Source organism: Psammomys obesus, unplaced genomic scaffold, assembly GCF_907164565.1.
Source record: "Psammomys obesus unplaced genomic scaffold, mPsaObe1.curated_primary_1811, whole genome shotgun sequence".
Classification (NCBI taxonomy): domain Eukaryota; kingdom Metazoa; phylum Chordata; class Mammalia; order Rodentia; family Muridae; genus Psammomys; species Psammomys obesus.
The window spans coordinates 26,866,710-26,891,477 of record NW_026596073.1 but is presented as its reverse complement, the minus strand read 5'-3'; the positions used below and the strand labels follow the sequence as shown (position 1 = coordinate 26,891,477).

Below are 24,768 nucleotides of genomic sequence, written 5' to 3'. Positions count from 1 at the left end.
TTGGCCTCATTTCTCAGCCTCTAAATTTAGTATTTCCTATTCCAAACTTACAAATGATCCCAGAATAGCCCATGCCCTCAAAATGGGTGTCAGACGAAATATCCTAAACAACCAGAAGTATTTGGATCCAGATTTCAAACCAAGTAGAACCTGAAAAGTCTCAGGAGGAGCTGCTGAGGGAGGAGAAAAATGTGACTATTTCCTATCATGGTCACAGCAACATCTCTCTTGTGTTACATCATGGTGTTTTTGTCTGCAAGCTCAGTGACATCACAAGTTCAAGTGTAGTCCAGCACTAATGCATTCAAGAGTTCATCATCAAAAGATTATATGATCACCCACCTTCTAGAAGTCTTTTAGTGTTCACATTGTGGGGTCTTTCCAATGGATCCATAACCATGTGTGCAGAGGCAGTTCTCAACTTTAAGGTGAAGACCACTGCTCACTTAATGTCTTGTTGGATGCTTACTTTCTACCTTCATGGAGGCTTGGCTCTTCAACAGAAGGGATGTGTATACCTGCTTTTTACCCAGAAGTCTGGGAGTGGATGTTGCTAATAAGCTGGTTACCTTTGCTATCTGTGAGTTCGGCCTCACCCCCAATCACCCAGAATGTTTATCTCAGACATTTCCTCCCTAGACCTTTACCTTTGGCATTGCTTCTCAGTTAATAGAACACATTTATAGGAGAGATGACACATGTTCTTTGTAGATTGGTGACCTCTACATTTTATTGTGTGTGTGTGTGTGTGTGTGTGTGTGTGTGTGTGTAGCCAGATCTGATCTTCCCCTAGGCCCTTAAGTTGCCTTAAATTTTATTGTGCAAAACTTTTTTCCAAAATTTTATTGTGCTTAATTGCCTAAAAATTAAGCTACCTACTGTCAGATCCTAGAAGTTTGAGCCAAAACTGAATAGCAAAGTCATGTGCTGGATTTGGATTTCATTCTTCCCTCACTCAGTCATTACTCTACTAGCCTTAGCATTTGAAGGGACCACCACGTCATGGCACTTGGCACCATCAGATCCTTTATTTACCCGTAGGCTCCTAGTAGCCTTCTTTACTCACTAGCAGAATCTTGAGGATGGGTAGTTGGTTATTCTAAGCCATTTACAGAAATTTTGTTCTGTCTTTTCTCTTTAGGAGCTAGAGGCAGACATGTGGCTGTAGTGACCAATAAGACCTAAGTGTCCATGTGGTCTGGAGGTTATGAGAAAACATTTGATCTTAAAGAGAAAGAGATATACTCTGTATGGTCCCATTCACCTCTCTTTAACTTGGCTTAGCTATGAACTCGTAATCTGAAGAGCTGTAAGATATTGAAGTCTTGTGCTATGGCCATGAAGACAAAAGCCAACACAGAACTACAAGAAGATTGGTCCTTCTGCACCTCTGATGTCACTGCTTTGTAGCTGAGCCAGTGCAATGTTGGCTGACTCCACACTCACTGGCATATACATCAAGATCAGAAACTGTTTAATAAAACATTTCTAATTTGCAACCAGGAAATATCTACATTGTCATTTGGGTTTCTTATGCTGTTAAGGTTGTCATAAGTCTCCTTCAACACCTCACATTGCATGTCTTTATTTCTGAAAGTCACTGATACCAACTGAGCATGGTCCTGTACCCACTACGCACCACTATCTTTGAGCCTGTCTGCCATCACCTCTGGATGTCAGCTATTTATTGTAACAGTCTCAGTGAAGTATAATTGAGCCTATGATGCTAAACATCCATCACCAGAATGAGTATTCTCAAGGTCAGGGTGAACCTAGACTGAGAGAACAAACATGGCAAAGGTTGGCATGGCATGAAGCCATTACATAGATTAGTTTTTCTCATCATTTAGTGTGACAAAATGCCCAAGGAGACAATGAAAGGTAAGGAATTATTTCTTTTTCTTCATGGTTTAAGAGGGTTTGGCTCCTGGTTGCTTGGCTGCATCCACTTAGGTCACAGCTGCTGGAGTTGTGACGTAAGATGTTCTTAACGGTGCACAGGAGGCATCGGTAGGAATAGTGGTGCTCACAGCTATGTGTCATTACCTCTTCCATCCCCGTCACCAGCCCATTGGGCAGTGTCACTCACAGTCAGTGCCCGCCACACCATCACAAACATGCCGAGAGGTGTACTTCACCAATCTCCCAGAGGGTTCTCAGTCAATCAAATAAATAATGAAGACTGACCATAACACCTGTAAAAATGGAGAGTCAGTGGCCAGAAATAACTTGGAACTACTATGTTGGCCCTTTCAAGGTAACAACACTCACGTATTTAAAGCCAACTTGGAAGAGGGAACAAGAAACTGATTTGCTATTAAATGTGGAAAGAGGTAACCCGCTAGACTCAGTTCTACTGACTAAAACAAATTCAATCATCTGAAGAGTAATGAGTTAAAAACATACCCTTGTTTTTTTATAGTTCTCTTTCTGTCTTTGGGATCCCTCCACCTTCCCTTCTTACTTCTTCCATTTCTTTATTGGTTTTCTCAAACAGAAAACTTTCTGTAGACTATATTAAAAGATTTAACATTTGGGTAATCAAATAATATGTTCTCTCTAAATAATCATATGTCAAACTTTTTATTTCAGATATTTCTACTCTAATTGTTGAGTTCAGGTTCCTCAGATTATATATATATATATATATATATATAAACATATTATGTTATCTTATATAATATATAATAAACAGGGCTAATTTTCACTTCCTCTTGGCAGAACAGACTATAGGTAGCAAACCCTCACCAGCACCTGCTTGTAATTTATTCTGTCAGTTCCCCAACTCTTCATAGACTGCTGGTGTCCTTGGAGTGGTCTGCTTGGCATGCCTTTTATTTTAGGTGTAGCCATGATTGCAGGGGAAGAAGCAGAAACAGGGAGGACATCAGCACTGCTTAGAGAGAATCCAGTGGAGGGAGGGGAGTCAGGTTCCTCCACGTGAGTGAAGCCTTGAATAAGCACAGTTTCCAATGTTCTTCATCTCCAAGAGGTATGAGCTGATCTGGGCTAGTTAGAAAAAAATCTATAATCTCCAATTAGGTCAACAGCAAATTAACATTTCTATTCCTCTTCTATTCTGCTTCATAAACAAATGAAAACCACTAAATGCATTTATTGGACTCTGTTGCATACTAATCACTGTTCTGAAAACCAGAGATACTACAGAGCACATCTCTCATAGTTGCCGATTGAAACACCAGGGCACTGAAGTTAAAGAGAACATGGTAGCCCCTAATAACAGTAAAATCCTGTTGACTGTAACCCAACATAAACATCATCATCGAACGCAAAGTAGACACACTTTAGCTCCTGTCCTACCTTCTAACTGGGCTGTCTTAGACTTGGAGATAGAGCTCTGTCTAGCTTTAGCAAGAAGCACTGGGAATGATCAGGACTCAGGCCCAGGCTGTGCCCTAGAAGTGAAAAATAATGTATAATGCTTTAAGCTGTGAAATGCCCGCAACTTCCTATAACTTGCTGACAGTTGGCACTCAGATCTACACATGTTAGACCTCAGAAAATTGATGTAACTATGAGGAAAGAAAATGCAGAGACACAGTTTTACACTTGAGCAAAAATCAGAGAGGTGTCAGTTTGTTAGTAAAATTTGCAGTCATGGTTTTTTAAAAAATATTTTTTTTTTTTTACCAAATTAGTTAAGACTGTACTGGGTCAGTCAGAAAGAAATAGTAGTTCTATCTTAAGTAAAGTGATTACTAAGAAAATTTTCTTGAGAAAACTAGGATTGCTGTCACACATAGACAAGGGCATCTGTCCCATAGGCGTCACTGCCTCTTTGAAGTGGGATCAGGAAGGGTTTTTATAATGTAGCCTCACAAGAGAGGCATGACTTCTCCTAGCAAGAAAAATGCAATCACAAGGCTGATAAGGTAGCTCACAAGGTAAAGCGTTCTCCCCACAAAGCTTGATGATTTGACTTCAATAGCCATAAGTCATGTAAAGATAGAGGGAAAGAACCCACTTTACCACATTGTCCTCTGATCTTTACATGCACTCCATGGCATTTGTCCCCCAGCATATGTACACAAACATTAACAGTAAATATAGTAGAATAAAGAAGAATAGGATTACAATAATGTTCTTTGGAAGGAATCCAAATGTGAATTACTTTTACCAGATCTAGAAATAACTAAGACAACCTACTTAGCTACCATGATAGCATGTATCATTATATATCTATGGAGCAAGCTACCTTCACCATATTGGAAAGCTGCATTAAAATAAGACGAGACCTGTAGGCATAAGGTTATTGTGTAAACTCAGATGTTGATTTCTGTATCCCCTATATCTGGTTGCGAGCCTTGTTCTGAGACTCTCCTATCTCAAAGTTGTATAAACTCTCCTTTTCAATTGTCCCTTGATATGCCAATAAAGCAGCTTACATCTAGTCACTGAGTAGGAATAAGAATGGGGCTGGAACTTCTGCCAGCAGGGGAGGAGGTGTTAGAAGCAGAAGTAGGAAATTTATCCAGGGTATTCAGCAGTGGGCAAAAGTTCAGAAGGGACCAGGAGAGAGCTCAGTAACGAAAGCTACAAAGTAAAAATACTTCTGGGATGTTCCCTGAGAGGAAGCCAAATTAGCATAGAGGGTTAAGAACAGAGTAAAAACTGCTCAATTACTTTGTTGTGAAGCTCATTATTAAACAATATAAAATAGTCTCAATTATTTATATAATATCCATGTTAAGAGAGAAACTGAGAAACAAACACATAAAAATAACATTAATACAGACACCCCCCAAAAAAATCCACACAGAGAATTTTATTTTTTTCTTTAAAATTAGAATATATAAAAAATTCAAAAACTTATATTACTTTTAAATTTTATTTTTTATTTACTTATTTATTTTAGATGTCAAAATTTATTTTAGATCTCTGTATGTCACTGGCTGGCCTAGTATTCACTCCCTCAAGCTAGTAGCAATCCTCCTGCCTCAGTTTCCTAAGACATATTAAACACCTTGGGCAACAAACCCTAGTGACCAAGTTCACACTAAATTCACTGCTACATTTCATGAACAGTAAAGCTCGGAGTGTAATAAACGTACCTGTCAATATGCATATGGTTCTAGAAATCGACTACCTTTTCCTGTTCCTTCACAGATCTAAACAAAGCTTTGGGGCCTCTCAGTTCTCTCCCGTCCTCACCCTCAGCCCTGAATCTGGCCTTCTATCCTCCCTGCTCTTTAATGATTTCTTACGCACTGAAGTCAGGGATCCTGGAAATTGTCCCAGTGTTGGTTTCTCTAATTTGGAGTTCACTGTTTCCACATGAGAATCTGCTTATGTAACTAACATATCCCAGAATTGGCACCGTTTCATTTTCTGCCATCGTGTGTTACCTTTGGCCTAGCTGGTGGGCAGCCAGCCTTTCCTACCTCATCACTCAAGACCTCAGGCTTGTCCCTGTGAAGGTCAGTGCCTTGGTACAGTAGGCACACTTCCCCTTGAGCTCCTGGCCTTGAATGAATCACTACAACACTCTCCCGCTCCTTACGTGTCTTTTTTCGTGTGTCCCACTGTAGGTATGAGGGGCTGGTAGAGCTGTCAGTCAGCAGCTAGGTAGCTCCTTCCCACCACGACTCTGAAGGAAAGAGACAGAAGCCCTGTTTTCCCCCGACGTCTACCACGTTCTTGTAGTAGATGCAGACAGCAGTGACACACTTGTGAGGATGTCATCACTGTCAGTCTGGACTCTCCTTTCAAAGGGCTTTTATAAGCCAGGGTCTTAATTTATTTCAAAAATTAAGGTGTCATTATATAGTATTTTGGCTGTCTACTTTATTAAGCCAGTGAGTTTGAGAAAATGTACATGATGATAGTAAAAAACAAAAATTTACTTTTCTCCCACCACTGATGTTTTGCTGAATGGTCACGTTGTCAGACTGCCTCCTAAGTGTTTGCGTTTATACCGGTGTATACTATAGCCATAGTGCTGCTCTTGGGCTCCCTCAGAGAATCCTTTGCTTAGCAGTAGGCAGTGGCTAATGCAGAGACTCATAATAATGCATCAAAGTGCTAAAAAAGGAAAGGTTGTCGAAGACTCCTCCCTAAACAGGATTTCTATACCACTACCTCCAAAGTCCAGGGACCCACACGGTAGAGGGATAGAAAAGAAAAGCCAGAGGGCAAGGAGGAGAGGAGAGCTCTGAAGGCTGTTTTTGGATATGACACAGCATATATGAATACCCAGCAGCTGCAGCCATCTGCATGGATTTACAGACAAACAGGGCATGAAAGTAGTGGGGATTCATTGGGGAAGAGTGGGGGGGGTTAGAAGATAGAGATAAGAGATGGTAATGGTTACTGTAGACTGTGTACATGTATGAAGTTGCCCCCCAAAAGTATAAAAACGAAATAAATATAAGGGTTCTATTCCTACTCTCTACTTATGAAGTAATTTCCTAAAAGTCACATGTATTATGCATGGAGCTTTAAATGCTATATTTTAAATGGTAGAAATTAGTGAAAGAAACAATACAGTTGTATCAAAAAAACTGTATATTCTGCATCTATTATGTATTAAAAATTAAATGACCTAGGTTGGGAGCGATAAGGACTATACAGACCCTTGTGCCTGTGACTGACCCCAGTGGAAAGCAAGTGAATTGGGGGCTTGGAGGAAGAGGAGGGCCTATCTCTCTGCTGTGTTTCTCACTACATACTTGTAAAAGGCCAATATTTGCCTCTGAGGCGCTTGGAACACTGCTGTTCTGCATAAACGACATCCTTCAAACCTTGGCACAACCCCTAGAGTAAACTTTATGAATCTTGTGCAAATTTTAAGAGCGGTGTACGTGGCCCTCCATAGCATATCCTTCATTTGGCATTGTTTGCTGCCGTTAAATGTCAAGGTGTCTCAGCCGCGAAGGCTAGACAGCAGAGTGGCCGCGCTGCTGAGCCAGCTGAAGCAGACGCCTCAGCTGTGTGTTCCCACCAGCTGACTGACACAGGATGAGGAAACGCCTCCCGGAAAAGCTGCCCTGAGAGAACTCAGACTGCTAGAAAGGTCTGGGGTGTGGTTTGCTCAACTCAGCAAGGGAGCTGAAGTTGGTGGATAGCAGATCCTGAGAGAGGCGAAGAGGTCAGTATTTGCGTGGGAACTTGCTCTAGTTCCTGCACACACAGCAAGTGAGCCGTGCAGAGAAGGTGGGCTCTGCAGGTGCGCTCACTAAATGCTGCTGCCTCTGTTGTAGAGAACGAGCCACGCCCAGCCAGCTGTGGCCAGAGCGTAACCCTCGCTCTCCATGAGGTGGGGGTGTAGGGGAGCAGGGGGACCCTCTTGAACCCTCTCCATGAGCCACTAGCAAAGCCAGACTTCTCTTTTTGCATAATGCTCATTTGGGACCCTGTACACCATCCTGCTGCTATTCTTTAGTCATCACACAAACACTGTCCTTGAACTACACTGTGAAACACAACCGATATGGATCCACACCAGTGCGGAAACGCTGACTCCATCCCGGCACCTCACGCAAATGATCCTTATCTCTCTGAGCTTCAGTTTCCCCCTCTTTAAGTACATACAACAGTTGCCTTTGTCTGTCAGTCTCTCTCTGTTTCTCTGTCTGCTTGAGTGTGTTTGTGTGTACATTCATGTGTGTATGGGCACAGGCTCACAGTGCATACTGTACATTTGACAGACAGGAAAACCTCAGGTATAGAAGCCTTCAACCCTTGGTCATTGATATGGAATTTCACCAAGCAGACTGGCTGGCCATCGAGTTTCAGGGATCCACTACACTTGGCTTTTGACATGGGTTCTAGAAATCTGAAGTCAGGTCCTCATAATTGCAAGGCCAGGGTTTTACTGACTGAACCATCTCCTCAGGTCATGGTCTCATTTTTAGGGATTTAATTATTTAGGAAAGTACATTGTGACATGTGATATAAAAATGTAAATGTCCCCTTCTCTCTCCCTCCATGTCTTTTTGTCTTTTTCCATGTGTTTGTGTGTCTATCTCTCTGTCTGTCTCTCTTTCTGTCTTTTTCCCCCTCACATTCTTTTTTATTTTAATTTAATTTTATTTTTAATTACACGTTATTTACTCTGTATCCTCCCTTTAGTTCCCTTCCTCCTCCCCTCCCAATCCTTCCCTTCCTTCCCCTTCTCCACACATGCCCCTCTCCAAGTCCACTGGTAGGGGAGGGTTTCTTTTTCTTCCTTCTGATCCTAATCTGTTAGGTCTCAGCAGGAGTGGCTGCATTGTCTTCCTCTGTGGCCTGGTAAGGCTGCTCCCCACTCAGGGGGAGGTCCACAAGGAGAGCAACAGAACCAAAAAATTTGAACATAGGGGTCTTTCCTGAGACTCATACTCCAACCAAGTACCATGCATGGAGATAACCTAGAACCCCTGCACAGATGTAGCCCATGGCAGTTCAGTGTCCAAGTGGGTTCCATAGTAATGGGAACAGGGACTGTCTCTGACATGAACTGATTGACCCCTTCACATTCTTTCTCCACTATTGTTGTTGATTTGTAGAAGCTACTAGGAAAACCAATTTCATGACAATAAAGGCTTCTCTGAAATTCCCATTTCTCAGAGATGCTAGTCAGGTGTGTTTTGGTTGCTGTGCTATGTTTATTTAGCCAAAATCCAGCAGTTTGTTCTTTCTTCTAAGACACAAAGATGATAGAATTTAAGGGGGGCAAACAACAGCCAGGATGGAAGGAGAAAGAATACAAATATTTTTGTGTGCATATTTCCCAATAAGCAATACCAGAGATGTCAATTAATGTGACTTCTCTAGAAAAAAAACTGATCTTTAAAATGACAGATAATACAATTTTATACATTGTGGTAGAAAATATCCACTTTTAAATGATTTGTGACTCTATTTTCAGTTCAACATGAACCCATAATCTACATGATTTGTTAGTAGTTGTTCCTCCTGATTTGTTAGTACTTAGGCTCTTGCTTGCCCCTATATTGGGGCACTGTAGACATTATTCAAAAACACTTTGTTGTACATTGCAACTTCTTTTCTGAAAGCAAAGATAATGGGGGTGGGACTGAGCTGTTGGGAAAGACTTAGATGTCAACCCCAAGTTTGCACTGGATAATTTTAAGGCAGAATATAAGTTTTGCAAATTCCAATACTTAGCTTAAAATAAAGACAGACTCCCAGCTTTTTCTTTTAAAGCCTAATCATTTCATCATTGGCATGTAAGTAATGCCTTGAATTATTTCATCATTGTCAGGATAAGTGATGCCTTGAACAATTTCATCATTGCCAGGGTAAATAATGCCTTGATGACTTAGAATAGTTGACACAGTACATGTCTTATAATCTTAAACTGGGTTCAGCCAACAGTTTTGTCAATTTGAAAATATTGTTAATTACATTAGAGTAATAAGTTTGATCAAGAAATTATTTGGAAGAACACAAATGGATCATTACCAGTTAGTTCCAAACTAGAAAAACATTTCAAATGTGTATCCTGACTAGGCAAAGTTCATCTTATGCCAGACTCCTTTTTCTGTGCTTATTTTTTATTTTATAGTAAATAAATTCATATTTCTTCATATTTCGTGTCTTTTTTCCAATTCCATGTACCTAATACTGCACAAAGTTTCAATGAGTATTTTTTAAAGTACAAAAGATAAAAAATTACAAGTAAGACTATTTCTTTTCTAGAAATTAATTGAAGTGTCTGAGATAAATGCGATTTGAAACACATGGGTTAAGAATGAGTAAAACTGAGAAGAAAAGGTAAGTACAGATCAATTTCAAATAAAATAACGCTTCTTCCACACCTACTATCAATTAACCCTAAAAATTAGAACTGTAGGAAGGTTTTCAAGGTGGTCAGATAAAACAGGTTCTTATTAACTTGAAAATCTAGAGTCCCATGAATCCTGACAATAGTCTCAAATGCGTCCCTCGGTCTCCATGATGTCCCACCTACCTGCTGCCCTTCATGTTGCCTAGTCCCATGACATGTCCCTGGACCTTCCTCAGCCGCCATGGCATCCCACCTCCCAATCAAATAAAACCTGAGGAGGCATCTGTGGCCTGAAGCTTGGAGTCTCGACCCCTCCCTTGGGTTTCTGGGTCTTCACAGAAAGATATCTCCCAACTTCTCCAGTCACATTCTTTTCTTGAGTTCTAACACCATTAACCCAACTTTGACCTAATAGAAATGAGGATGTGCCTCACTGACTGTAGATGCTAACTGTAAAGCACTGAGCTGTAGCTTGACATGAGTGCGTACCACCCCATTTTCTTCCTCCTGTTGTTTGTATTGGTGGCATAATTATTACTTTCTGCCTGTGCAGCACTTGCTCAAGTCTTCTCATTCACATTAATTTCCTGTTTTTATTGTAGAAGAATAGAAATGAGACTAGAATAGAGTAGGTTTCTACATCAACACACTGCAGAGTGTCCACAATAATGTTTTGTTTTGTTTGTTTTATGTAACAAGTATTCAGCAAATAGTCTAGGGGATTGATGGTACAGCACTGGAAAATCAGCATGGGTGAGATGATGGATTTGGGTAAAGTGCAGACTCATTCTACAAGTTATGAGTGAAATAATCACACAGTGCCTTGTTTCAGTGGGGGTTGCCAGGGTTAGGGGGTTACTGCAGAGAGTTCTAAAGGAGATGTTACTGGCATGCACGACTACCTGAGAGGAAGAAAATTTCATCAAGAGTTGCTCCAACTTTAATAGAATCACATGGGAGCAAAGTGAGCCTTCCCTCTTCTGTGTGTGTGGAATGGACAGAAGGAGCAGAATGTGAAAACTCGATGGCTGGGATGTGGCAGGGGCCTGTTGCAGAGCACAGGTGTGTGCTGCCTCTGAAGAGGAAGACTCTTGCCTTAGCTCTCTGTTCTCATCCCAGAACTTCCCAAGCTGGGCCATCATGCTGCTACATCCATGTTTCTACTCTTGTCTCTCCTTGTCTTGGAGTGGCTGTTTTTGAGATGCTTTATTCCCCCTTTCCATCTATTCTTTTTTTTCCTTTTTTTAAATTTAATTTTTCTTTTTTAAATATGTTTTTATTATAGTTTATTCACTTTATATCCCAGCTGTAGCCCCACCTTCACCCCCTCCTATCCCACACTCCCTCCCTCCCTCATCTCCTCCCATGCCCCTTCCCCAGTCCACTGATGGCGGAGGACCTCCTCCCCTTCCCTCTGATGAGAACTCTGATGACAGTTCTCATCAGGACTGTCTTACAGAGTCTTCCTCTGTGAGCTGGTCAGGCTGCTCCCCCCTTAGCGGGAGGTAATCAAAGAGCCAGCCACTGAGTTCGTGTCAGAGACAGCCCCTGCTCCCCTAACCCATTTGGAGACTGAGCTGCCACGGGCTACCTCTGTGCAGGAGTTCCGGGTTATCTCCATGAATGGTCTTTGGTTGGAGTATCAGTCTCAGAAAAGATCCCTAGGCCCAGATATTTTGGTTCTCTTGTTCTCCTTGTGTAGCTCCAGACCCTTCCAGGTCTTTCTATCTCCCCTTCTTTCTCTATCTTTCTCTTCTTTCTTCTATCTCCCCAAACTTCTGCTCAAAGTTTGGCTATGAGTCTGAGCATCTGCTTTAACACCCTGCTGGGTAGACTCTTTCAGAGGCCCTCTGTGGTAGGCTCCTGTCCTGTTCCTTATTTTCTCCCTCTTCCAATGTCTATCCCATTTGCCTTTCTGAATGAAGATTGAATATCTTACCCAGGGCCCTCCTTCTTGCTTAGCTTCTTTCCACTCTCCATCTATTGTAAGTGAGCACATTCTCCATCACATTCTCCATTTAGCCCTCAGTGTGTGAAGTAAGAGCATTTACTGATAGGCATGCGTCTTTCCCTGATGGTGGCTCTGGTTGGTAAGGCAGGGATGCTGCCAGTCAGACACACCACAGAATCCACACAGGTATCAGAGGACTCTGATGAAAGACAACATATTTCCTACTGGTGATTTCAGGGACAGGATCACAGTGCGGGAATTGAGTGCTGCCTCTGCCCCTATGAGAGAGTGCCCAAGCACTTGGTAACCAGGCAGTGTGTAATAAGGTCACATGGTGACCATCTCACACAGCAGTTCTGTGAGGGGCCATTGAGCCTAGAAGAAATTCAGAAAGAGAGCCAGGAGATCCAGAGCCTGGGGAAACACTCGGGCTAGGAAAGCACTCAGTGTGTGACTTTAAACAAGAATCCTATCAACCTTGTGTCTTTCTTGAGTTACAAAAGGCAAGAATGAGTGAGGTTGAACTTAGTGACAGCTGGCTTCACATACACAAGGCCATGAAGAGACAGAGGAACAAAGCCCATCCAGACTATAACCGTAACCGAATCCTTCATAGTAAGGAGGACACAGGGGCCAGCTTGAGGCTGTGTCAAAGCCATGAAACACTCAGAAGCCTGGGTGCCATCACGGAGTTAGACAGTTTTTCTCCTACGCATTATGGCCCCAGCATCTTGGGATTTAGCTGTTTTTCTAAAGACCATTCAAGTGCAGCTGAGCTGTTTCTTTGCCTGCCTGCAACTTTTTGGCCCTATCACCTCAAGACAAGTATTATTACTTAATGAAAAATGAGTAAATAGATTTTGCTTTTCAAATTAAGAAAAATTCATTAGGGATGACACAACTTGGATGGCAATGAGTTGAGGCTACAAGCCAGTCTGTCTAATTTAGGACACCAGAACGTTCAGCTGTGGAGGACTGAAGTGATTCCAGAAAAACCTGTCTTTTTGGATGCACTATGGAGTCTCTTAATGTCCATTAAGAGTCTGAGGATAAAATACCAGACTTCTGCTCTCTGTGGTCAATTGTTCTGTAACCCCTGACAGTAATTTAATATCCCTCGGTCTAATTTTATTTGCAAATCACTTGGAGGAATCTAAGGTCCAGTCTAGGGCTGCAGAGATGACGCAGTCTTTAAAGTGCTTGCCAAGCAAATGTGAGGACCTGGGTTCAATCCCCCAGGACCCACATAAAAAATTTCAGGGATAGTGGTGGATACTTAGAACTTTGGGAGGTTGAGACAGGCAAATCCATGGGATTACTGGCCAACCCCAGGCCAGTGAGAGACACTTTCTCAAAAACAAGTTTGGCAGCACCTGGGCAATGACACTCAAGGTTGTCCTCTGGTCTCCACATGTATACACATACATGCACATGCCCACATACATAAAACATAAATAATAAACAAATGAACAAATGAATAACTGGTAAAATGCCTTCTGGTTCTAAACTTAAGAACATTTTTGATTCATTTCTTTTTCTTTATGCTTTCCTTTTATTAGAAATATGAATGCTTGGTTAGGATTAATTTACTGAGCTGGGTAACAGCACTTATAAAATGAAGCTGTCAAAATGAAAGAGTGACTTTTCCGACGAAGAGTATTAAAGTGCAATTGACCTTGAAACATCCAGCTTGGACATGGCTCACAACCTCTATCTAAAGCAACATTCTTGAGAGTGTTTGCCTAGTATGCAAATTAAAATCATCATTAAAAGACCAGTGACTGTGTGGTAGCTCCGTGACTAATGATTTTCATGGCCACGGGGAGAGATGGTCATTAATTGGCCTGCCTGATCTCTTGCCACTTCTGTCTCCTGGGGCGGAGCTGGCCTCTGATGTGATTCCTTTTGGGACAGGGACACTCTTCCCCTGATTACAGGGCCTCACCCCTCCTCCTTCCATCTTAACACTGAAGGAAGGTTGCCCCGTGAATAGTAGTCATAATAGACCCCACAAGAGAAGCTGCTGCATACGTAGATAACGTACTCTGTGGCTGCCACTAAGTACAAAGGGGAAATACCAGGTCAAACGAGAAAAATATGCAAACCACATGATAGTTTTTATTTCAAAAGGTGAAGCCTATGCGTATTCTTTTGACACATTGCTTCTTCTGTTTTTGTCTCTTTCTTTTTAGATGACAATCCTCTGACAGCGCTTCACCTTCTTTTATAACCATGAGACCATCTTTGAGACTCCATGTCTTTGTATGCAAAAACATTCGTAGCTTTAAAATTTCTTAAACTTGGTGATTCGGTAATCTTACTGCAAAGAGAAGACAAAATATATTCAAGGAAGTGTCAAGGTTGGAGTTGTATGTCAGAGACTGGTAAAGAGCAGAGGATTTGAGAAGACAGCACAGAGATCATTCAGGGAGTCCGAAGCCTTAATCCAGTAGACTGCGACAAGGTCAGTAGGACCTAGATGAGCTGAGGGTTATCCAGGCTTCCCACACAATCACCTGGCCACACATTTCTTCACTGGACTTGGGTTTATTACAGGGAGAGGTACATGGTTTGGGAGCATGTAGAGGTCAGAGGACAACTTTGGTAATCACTTGATTCTCACCTTCCGCCTTGATGAAGCATGTCTCTTGTGTCTGAGTTGCGTATTCTAATCTAGCTGTCCCACTAACTTCCAGTTGATTCTTCTGTCTCCTGGAGCTGTTTGTGTATGCAGCAAGCGCCATAGCTGAGCACATGGAGTGACCAGTGCTCAATCATTAGTTGCCATGAACAGAATAATAATGACATGGCCTACAAACTACCACAGGAATGCTAGGAGGACAGATGGGAGCCACTGCATCTAAGCTTTTACATGGGCTCTGGGATCAAATCAAGGTCAGCAGGCTTATCTGTTGAGCCATTTCTTAGGCTCCAGGTCATTTTAAACCAGTCTTATATTACTGCAATCATCTGCATTTGCTGAAGTGTCTTGGCACAAGTCTTCATCGGGACATCTTCAGTCTTTTCCTTTCTAATACTTTCTCTTCTTAAAATGTAGCCCTAGATTTCTTGTGGTTAATTCTCAATCTGTTTTGTTCTTTTCATAGCCAACTCCTAAGAAAGCTGTTCGGTGCTCTATACTTCTAATTTTCTATTTACGTCTCGGTTGGGCTCCCTCAGAAGTAGACTCTGTACAAGGATTCAAGGGCAAGGAGCTTAGTCTGAGTGACAACTCCAGGAATACATTATGGGTGGAAAGTAAGATAAGAAAGAGAAGAAAATCAATGCAGGGGAGCCAATCATGCCAATGATTCTCAATTCTGGACCCACTTATTAGCCCATGCTATAAATGTACTAAGTGCCTCTAACTCAGTATCTGTGTCAACTAAGTCCCAGCACCTACATATATACCAAACCCATCTCTCCCATCTCCCATCTGCATGTGTGACACTGAATTATTTAAAAACATAAAAACATCTCTGAGTTATAGATAACTCTTGCATAAGAACAAGACTCTTAGTGGAGAAAAGGGGAAGACAACCCACCTACAAAAACTTTGACACAAAATTTACCCTGCCTACAAGATGAGCAGGGACAAATATAAAGCAGAGATTGAGGGAATCTCCAACCCAATGACTGGCCCAACCTGAGACTCATTCCACAGGATGTCACGATTAATGATACTCTTCTATGCTTTCAGATGGGAGCCTAGCATAGCTATCCTCAGAGTAGCTCCACCAACAGTTGATGGAAACAGATGTTGAGACCCACAATCAAACATTGGGTAGAGTTCAGGGAGTCTTGTGGAACAGCGTGTGTAGGAGGAATAGAAGGACCCAGAGGAGACAAGAGCTCCACAAGAAGACCAACAGAGCCAACTAACCAGGGCCAGGGGTGGGAGTGGGCCTGTAGAGACCAAAGTACCAGCCAAGGATCATACATGGACTGGACCCAGGCCCCCTACATATATGTAGCTGATGAGATTGGCAACTCAGTCCTCATGTAGGTTCCTTAGTAACAGGAGTGGGGGCTGACTCTGATAATAACTTTGTTACCTGCTTTTTGATCACTACCCTTTGGTGGGGCTACCTGGCCAGACCACAAGGGAGGAGGATGCAACTTGAAATGGTAGGGTAGATGGGAGTGGGGTTGGGACTCCCCTTCTCTAAGGATTAGAGGAGGGGGAAAGGGGAAACAAGGAGGGGGCTTGGGACTAGGAGGAGAAGAAGGAAAGGACTACAAAATGAATAAATAAAAATTAAAATTAAAATAAAAAAAACAGTGCCATGGTTTTAAGTCGGAGCTGTTTGTGTAAAGCAGCAAGCACCATAGCTGAGCACCATAGCTGAGCAGCATTCATTCAGTAGCTGACACTGCTAGCAAAATAGGGACCTGGTCTACGGACCAGTAAAAAACGCTGTAAAAAACACTCTGTGACCATGCATTCCCTGTGCGCAAACCACCCTGTGACCATGCATTTTCTGTCTTTGTTCAAGGCTCTGCCCTCAACCCACTTGCATCAGAAATTTAAAAATCATCTCAGAATCTTTCTCACTCTCAACATCAGGCACCAAATTCTGCCAACTCTAACGCCCACGTGTTTTTGTTTTTTTTTTCTTAAATTTGTCATTTCCTCTTCATCCTTCTTCCTCTGCCTACTGCCAGCTCTCATAATATCTGACTTTGGATTTCTTAGGGATACTCTTACTGTATGCAGTACCAAGCATTATGTCTGATGGAAAATAATAATGTATTAAACATTTGAATGGTTTAACTGTCAGCAAAGCACCCCATCATCACAAAGGCCACCATACCTTTCCTAGGTGCCTAAGAGTCCTGGATTCCTCATTCTCCTCTGTCGCACATGTGTGATCCATGACTAATCCTGGTACCTCTTTCTACACATTACACCCTGTTCTAAACATTCCCCAGCACCCTCTCTGCTGGAGTCCTAAACCTAAGACTCTCACACATCACACCCAGGTAGGCCTCAACTCTTCTATTAGCATGACTTAGATCTCACCATTTCTAGTTTTTTTTACCTTCTGATGATTCTTACTTTTTAGAAGTACATTTATATATTCATCTCTGTGTGTGTATATGTGTGACACATGTAGATGTCAGAGGACACCTCCAGAAGTCGAAGCTTTCCTTCCGACATGTGGGTCCCAGGGATCAAACTCAGGTTGCCAGACTTGGTAGCAACTGTCCTTACCCTCCGAGCCATTTACCAGTCTCCTGTGGCTTTTAGATAAATTTCTGATAAATGCTGTCCTCAGTACTCTGAAGTCTTTTGTTTGTCACTCTATGTTTTCCAGCCTGTCCCTTTTCTGACTTGGTTTTGGCAAAAATGAGACTCGCCCTATAGCTGGAGCATGCCACACCTATGTGTTCTGTTAGCAAGTGCTTTCTTTTCTGAACCTGTTGTATGCATGACTTTTCCTGTTGCAGTAAGACGTGCAGTCACCCGCAGAGGACACTGCCTGTGGATAAACAGTTCCATCCGGATCTAGCTTGCTAACTCATGAGTCTGTAGGGTTTTCTTACAAGAGTAAAGAGTTATTCACAGGAGCCTGGGTGGGTCAAGGGCAAAAAGCCCCGCCCAGCCCTGCCACATCCTGAGCCACCTACAGACAGTTCCCCTGCAGTCTTCTCTCCCAAGCTCAGGGATTTTGAAACATTCCGAGTTTCATATTTTTTTCATCAGCTTTCTAGTCTCATGTGCCTCCCTTGTCCCTTTAAGAGGAGGTATTTCAATCAGGAGGCAACAGCTGTATGAGAGAATCTCTTTTCCCCTGGGTCTTTATGTAGCTGTATCTTTCTCATCATACACGTTTCAACTCACCACACATATCTCATTACTTTTTTGTTTGTTTGTTTGTTTGTTTTACATCTTATTGTCTGGCCCCACTTCTAGAATGTAAGCATCATAACACAGAATCCAAGGCAGTGCCTACCACATACTAAGATCTCAATAAATATTTGTCAATAATCTTTCTTAATCCCCAACTTTGTGTAAAAATAGGTTCTTTAGGAGCTTCAAAAGGAATTTGCAGGCAAATGGTGAGAAATGGAAAAGATCATCCTGAGTGAGATATCCCAGAAGCAGAAAGACACACAGGGTATACACTCACTCATAAGTGGATATTAGATATATAATACAGGATAAACGTACTAAAGTTGGTACACCTAAAGAAACTAATCAAGAAGAAGGACTCTGGCTAAGATGATCAATCCCCATTCAGAAAGGCAAAGAGCATGGACATCAGAAGAGGGAGAAAACAGGGAACAGGACAGAAGCCTACCACAGGGCCTCTGAAAGGTCTCTACCCTGCAGGGTAGCAAGGCAGATGCTGACACTCATAGCCAGACTTTGGGCAGAGTGCAGGGAATCTTATGAAAGAAAGGGGAGATAGTAAGACCTGGAGAGAACAGGAGCTCCACAAGGAGAGCAACAGAACCAAAAATTCTGGGCACAGTGGTCTTTTCTGAGACTGATACTCCAACCAAGGACCATTCATGGAGATAACCTAGAAACCCTGCATAGATGTAGCCCATGGCAGTTCAGTGTCCAAGTGGGTTCCATAACAATGGGAACAGGGACTGTCTCTGACATGAACTGATTGGCCTGCTCTTTGATCACCTCCCCCTGATGGGGGAGCAACATTACCAGGCCACAGAGAAAGACAATGCAGCCACTCCTGATGAGACCTGATAGACTAGGATCAGAAGGAAGGAGAGGAAGAGCAACCCTATCAGTGGACTTGGGGAGGGGCATGGGTGGAGAAGGGGAAGGGAAGATGGGATTGGGAAGGGAGGAAAGAGGGACCTACAGGGGGTATACAAAGTGAATAAACTGTAATTAATAAAAAAAATTAAAAAGAGGAAACCAATAGAATAAAAAAAAAAAAAACCTGGGCCCTGGGGACTCTGAGAGACTGATATTCCAACCAAGGGCCATGCATGGAGAGGACCTAAAACCCATGCTTAGATGTAGCTCATCGACTCAGTCTCCTAGTGGTTTCCCTAGTAAGGGGAGCAGGGGCTATCTATGGCATGAACTCAGGGGCTAGCTCTCTGATCACCCCCCCCTGGGGGGGTGCAGCCTTGCCAAGCCACAGAGGAAGATAATGCAACTAGCCCTGATGAGACCTGATAGGCTAGGGTCAGATGGAGGTCAGTGGACTAGGGGAGGGGCATAGGAAGAGAAGAGGGAGGGAAGGAGAGAGGGTTTGGATGGAGACAAGGGAGGGGGCCATAGCTGGGATACAAAGTAAATAAATTGTAATAAATAATTAATAAAAAATTTTAAAAATAGTTTCTTTAGGACAGTTGTAAAGGGTAAAAGATACAGCATGAATATTAACAAAAAGACCTGGAATGAATATAGGTAAGGATGGAAAATTAATTTAGACACGTGGATAAAGCTAACTTATTAAGATGATACTTTTGTCTTCATTTTTTAATTCAGTTCTTTCATTATCATTAAGACATGGAATAAGGAGAAGCCTAAAATACCTTCATAGGAACAGTGAATGAAAAGTGCTATGTATTGACTAAACCCTCTTCAGCATCACTGAGAAACCACCACTTGAGCTGAGAAGACCCCCTTTTCTTATGCAGATCACTCAGTAGACAATTGTCCAATATGGTAATAGTGAAAGCCTTTCTGTCATGTGTTCCCCAACACTGGGTTTAAGATGGTGTTCACACAGTCACAAATGGCACATTCAAAGCAATGGGTCTTTGATGGCAGGGGCTGAAGTTACCATGTAGAGAAGCAGTAGACACAGCAAAGTGGGAGGATGCTCAGCAAACAGCAGGTGTCTCAGCCCGGTCACAGTGTCTCCAAGCTGCTTACCCTGGAAATCCTCAGCCGGTTTCCAAGGCTCCTTTGATTTCCCCTGAGAGTCGCTGTACCCAAAAACAGTTCTTATGGTAAACTTGAGCTGAGAAACAAATTGAGCTGGGAACACTCCCATGATTCTCATCACCGAAGAAGCTGCTGCTTTTAATTATAGCACAGATTTAGATTTCCAGAGTGTTATTTTGAGGAAAAACTGGGAGGGGTGGGAATAACGAAAAGAAACTACCAAGTTTTTGTTTTTTTCAGGCAGGGCCAGAAAATGAGCTGGTCACGTGTGAGCACTATGATGACGGAAGCAAGAGCTGGGCCGACCATGGTGGATTAGCCAGGCTGTTCTAGAATAACAGCTTATAGAATGAATCTCTCTATATATAGAAAGGGGATATTAGAATGACTTACAGGCTGTGTTCTAACTAATCTATCAATGGCCAGCTAGAATAAAGAGTTGAAGAATCCAGCAGTCTCTCAGTCCACGAGTCTGTGTCTCTCATCTGGTTTCAGTCTATGCTGGAATCCCAAAGGCATAGCTTCTAATGTCAGTGAAGTAACAGACTTGTTAGCAAGGCAAAGAAAAGTGAGCAAAGAGCAAAAGCTTCCTTCTTCCTTGCCTGTATACAGGCTGAAAGTTTGGCTCAGAATAAGCCTGGATTAAAATCCTGGATTAAAGGTATGTCATTTCTCAGCTCAAAAGATCTGTATTGAAGGTGTATCATCCTACCCCAAAGATCCAGATTAGAAGTGGATCGTCCTGCTTCAGATTAAGCAAAAATTCATCACAGGTGTGCTTTCCATTTTTGTGTTTTAGTTAATTCCAGATGTAGTCAAGTTAACAACCAAGATTAACCATCACACATGGTTAGAGAGTTTAGAATCACAAACCCATACTTGAGCTCTAATTAGGTCAATCATCAGGTTGGCTGTATGAAGTCTCCTGGTAAAGAACTCATGTCTCTATGAATAAGACAAACAAACAAAAAAGTCAAGATAATTGCCAATAATAATACACAGCCAGATAAACAGTCTAATTCCCCTGAACTGATCAATGACAAATTAGAGCTTGAAAAAATAAAAAGATGCTTGTAGTATGAAATATTCTCATAAGATATTGAAAAACAGTCGCTTTCTTCTCTTTTAGATTTCATGTTAAACATACAACCCAGTTTTCTACTGATGTCAGGAATTTCTTATTGATGTCACAGTGTTTTTTTTTCTTCTTTCGGGACATTCATGTCCACTCCATCCCCCAGCCTCCTCCATAGTTAAAGGTGACTAAACATGAGTCAAGAGAATGATAGTAATGCATCTGTCCCATTAGGGTGAACCCACAAAACTCCCTAAATATAGTTTTCATCATTGTTTTTCCTTCCAGATAGATAAAAGTCAAAACAGGGACATTGAAATCAGCATCTGAATATAGGATGGAAGAACTCAGGATGTTTCAATCCTGTGGTGGAAAGCTATGCTTTCAGGGATAGGTTGCATGGTAAAAAACTTCCTTTGTCTAGTCTCTGGGAAGAGGATGTCTCTCTCATTTCAGTTGGCATCATCTTGGCAAATTCAACAGGTTCAGCTTCCTGCTCAGAAATTAAAGAGTCTTGTTTCTGTCATGCTTTTCATTAAAAAGTGCTGAGACTTTTCAAAAGCATTTCTAATCTCATCATTTTATACACTTTCACTCTGTATGCAACTTTCCAACTGAAATTCCCAGTTGGGAAAATTCTGTTTCCATTGAGTGTTACATAAACACACAGAGAGCTAAGAGCTTTCTGATGGGAAATTTTTTCTAAGTCTTTTTGTGCACTGATAACTTTTTAGGTTAGATAGCAATGAAATTCAAAACTGTGGGAATATATTATAAAGGAAATAAAGATAAGATAAATTCATTATGCTAATTCTAAGGTTCCAATCACTAGCCCCAAATGGTCTACCAAATTAAAACACCTCTCAGAGAAGTGGCTCTCAAGGAGTCCAGAGACCATTTTCACATTATCAGCCCATTAAATGGTGAAAATGTTCCTTGGAACCTTCTCAGGGCCCCGTGAAGTCTTCAGATACACATTGACTAAAGAAGGTCATAGATTTTTCTAGGGATGCAATCATGGATTACAGTACATTTCTCAATACAAGACTCCTTTATTCCCCAATCCTATAATTTTCATTTCAATGTATGTTCCTGGTTCCAGACCAAGATTCTTTCATAATCAATCATAGTTTTAAAACTGTACCATGCAGATGACAAAACAAACTGTTCTCGGGTTTACAAATTAAAGGTTATGGAAATAAATTCTAAGGTGTTGACTCAAGCATGCAGTTCTGTGACTCTATCAGCACTCAATTTGTGTATGTAAATATTCATGAACCCCTGGAGATTTACAAGTAATGTGAATGAGAATTCTTAGTAAAGAAAGGCAGAGAGAGTTCTTTTAGCAAAAGTTACAAGAAGTAATAAACTCCTGTGGTAAACTGCAACAGAAGATAGACAGAACAGAGATAACAGACTCAGCCACAGTCAAGACATGACATGTTCATTGTCAGCTTGCTTTTCTTCTGGATTAATCTAACTTCTCTATACTCTGAGTACCTGAATCATTATATAAAATAACCTGACATTCCGGCGGCCTTAACTTTAAGCCAGCAGGTAAGTCCCAGAGGCTCCAAAGGCTGAATCCTCGTTCACTTCTATTCTTTCCCCAAGTTCCTTAATTCTTTGCCAGGCTTTCTTCCTTCTCTCTTCATTTTATCTATCTCTCCATCCTGTTATCTACATACCATAGGACAGTAATTCACAGTATCTTGCAATTATAGTTTATCTATGTCTGTCTTACAACCTCTCCTTATGCCATTTGCCAAATCAGAGCTTGCCTGTGGAAGAAACACTGGCCTGCGGTTGGACAGCTTTAAAACTTGCTCACTAGCAAATGGCACAGTCTAGGTTAACTTGTCTTTAGATTTTTAAAATATCTGTAAGATGAATTAAATGAATCTGTGTCAAAATATCAGGTATAAAAAGAAACCCTCATGGAACTCCATCTGCTGTTGGGGAACAGTAGGTGGGCATGATTCAAACACATTGTGTTCATGTATGAACTTACTAGAGAATACATTTTTTTTAATGCCCTTCCTCTGTCTTGTTAATGCAGAAGACAGAGAATAAGGGAATAAGAGAGGGTTTATCCTACTTTCAAATTTGGGTGACCATGGCCCAGAAATACCAATTTAGGTAAACCAAAATTTTATGTTCCAACATGGAAGCCATTCATGATTTTTTTTTTAAATAAAAACAGAATAAATAAAGGCATAAATCAAGACGCCTTTGAAACACATTGGTGGCAAAATCAGAGAGGTGGTTATACCAACATGAGAAGCTCCCTTGAAGGCCACAGATTACCTGATGACACTCAGTTTTGGGGTCTGTGGAAGCTGGTTGCCTGCTAATTTATTAGCTTCCAAAAGTATGTAATCATTACAGGATGTTAGCTCTGGCACAGAGATGGGCAAGGGATGGCTATTCATGGGGCTAGAGCTAGCCCAGATGTGGTAATTTGGCTCTGAACCTGCAACATTCTGACCTCTCCACACCACTGAATTTCTAATAAGCCACAGTCTCCTCAGACACAGCTTCTCTTAAGGAATTCCCATTCACTGTTTTACTGTCCTAGTTTGCATTCTATTGCTTCGATAAGTACCATTACCAAAGCAATTTGGGGGATAAAATGGCTTATTTCATCTTCCACCTCCTAGCTTATCATGAAGGAAAGTCAAGGCAGGAATCTGGAGGCAGGAACTGAAACAGAAGCCAGATGGGAACACTGTTCCTGGCTTCCTCTCCACAGCTTATTCAGTTTTCTTTATTACACAATCCAAGACCACAATCCCAGGAGTGGTACTGCTCATAGCAGGCTGGTCCTCTCACATCAGTCACCAATTAAAGAAACACACCACAGACTTGCCTGCAGGCCAACCTGATAAAGATATTTTCTTCAATGAGTTTCCCTTCATCCAGACGATTTTACTTATGTCACCATGACATCGAACTAACTAGCTCAACAATGTTTTCCTTTTCTGACTAGTTAAGCCCAACCTGTCTTCCCACCCCCTACCCCTCTCCAAGAGAAACACACAGCAGATTCTCTGAAATCACTCAAATTCTGTAGGTTTTAGCACTTGGAAAATACTAGAAACCAAGGAGAACAGATAAAACCTTACAGTAGATCCAAGAACTCCCTGAGAGCTATTCCTGCCCCCAGACCCACAACACCCCACCTATCATTGCTGGTTGACCCAGGTGGTCATCCCATGTACATGTATCTCCTACCCCCTGCCAATAGGCAAGGAGACACCTTGTTGGTGGTGATGTTCTTGTGTCAGCCAGGGGCAGAGCACATGACAGTCCCTTGTTCATCTTAGCTTGATCCCTGGCTTGATGGCAAAAAGCTGTTTTATGCCTAAGACGCATGAAAATCAAACCATATCAGATCCAGGCAGTGCATCTCTAGAGGAGGAAGACAGACCAAGACATATTCTGCTATGCCACACAATGAACACAGAGAAAGACCTCCACAGACCTGTTCTCTGCCCCATGGCATAGTCTGACTATAGACACCTGCCTGCAGCCACACCATGATGGATGGATGATGTGACTAATGGCCTATCCTCCTCCATGTGGGAGTATGTGGTGGATAGGTGAGAGAGAAAGACAAGTGCGTCAGCTTGAGCATTATGGAGAGAGATGGAACTAAAGAACACAAGAAGGCGAAGTTTAGTCTGTCATGAGTGGTCAGCCACACCAACTGGAGCCCTGGTGAGGTCCCAGCCTGAGCTGTCCTTGAGGACCATATCTGGGTCCGCAGCTCAAAGGTGGCAGAGGTCAGCATCAACGTCCAAGGCTCATATTACCACTAGAGAACATGATCTAGTGCATGTCCAGGGCCTGTCAGAACTGGTTCCATGGACCCTCCTTAGCTGCAGCACTTAGGAGAATCCACATTGTGTCTGGCCCAGTTAGCACAGTGGAGCTGGCCCTGGTGGCAGCAGGGTGTGGGTGAGCCAAACCCAAGGGTATGGGTGGCAGGGCTCTGGTGGCAGGGGCATGGGTGAACCACCCCAAGGGCTTGAGCAAGAAGAAGAGCTGGTCCTGCCAAGCTTCTGCCTTGAGGTGGCCTGGGTGGGTCGGGGCAAGAATGCCCTCTAGCCCTGAGG

The 24,768-nt window shown here is 42.2% G+C and overlaps 1 non-coding gene across 1 annotated transcript; it reads left to right on the top strand.

Annotated features, from left to right (window-relative positions):
- Nucleotides 1–23,882: 23,882 nt before the first annotated feature.
- On the top strand, nt 23,883–24,027 carry LOC129690563 (small nucleolar RNA SNORA48). The gene has a single exon (XR_008722316.1). It is a non-coding gene; the product is annotated as a small nucleolar RNA SNORA48 (small nucleolar RNA).
- Nucleotides 24,028–24,768: the final 741 nt, after the last annotated feature.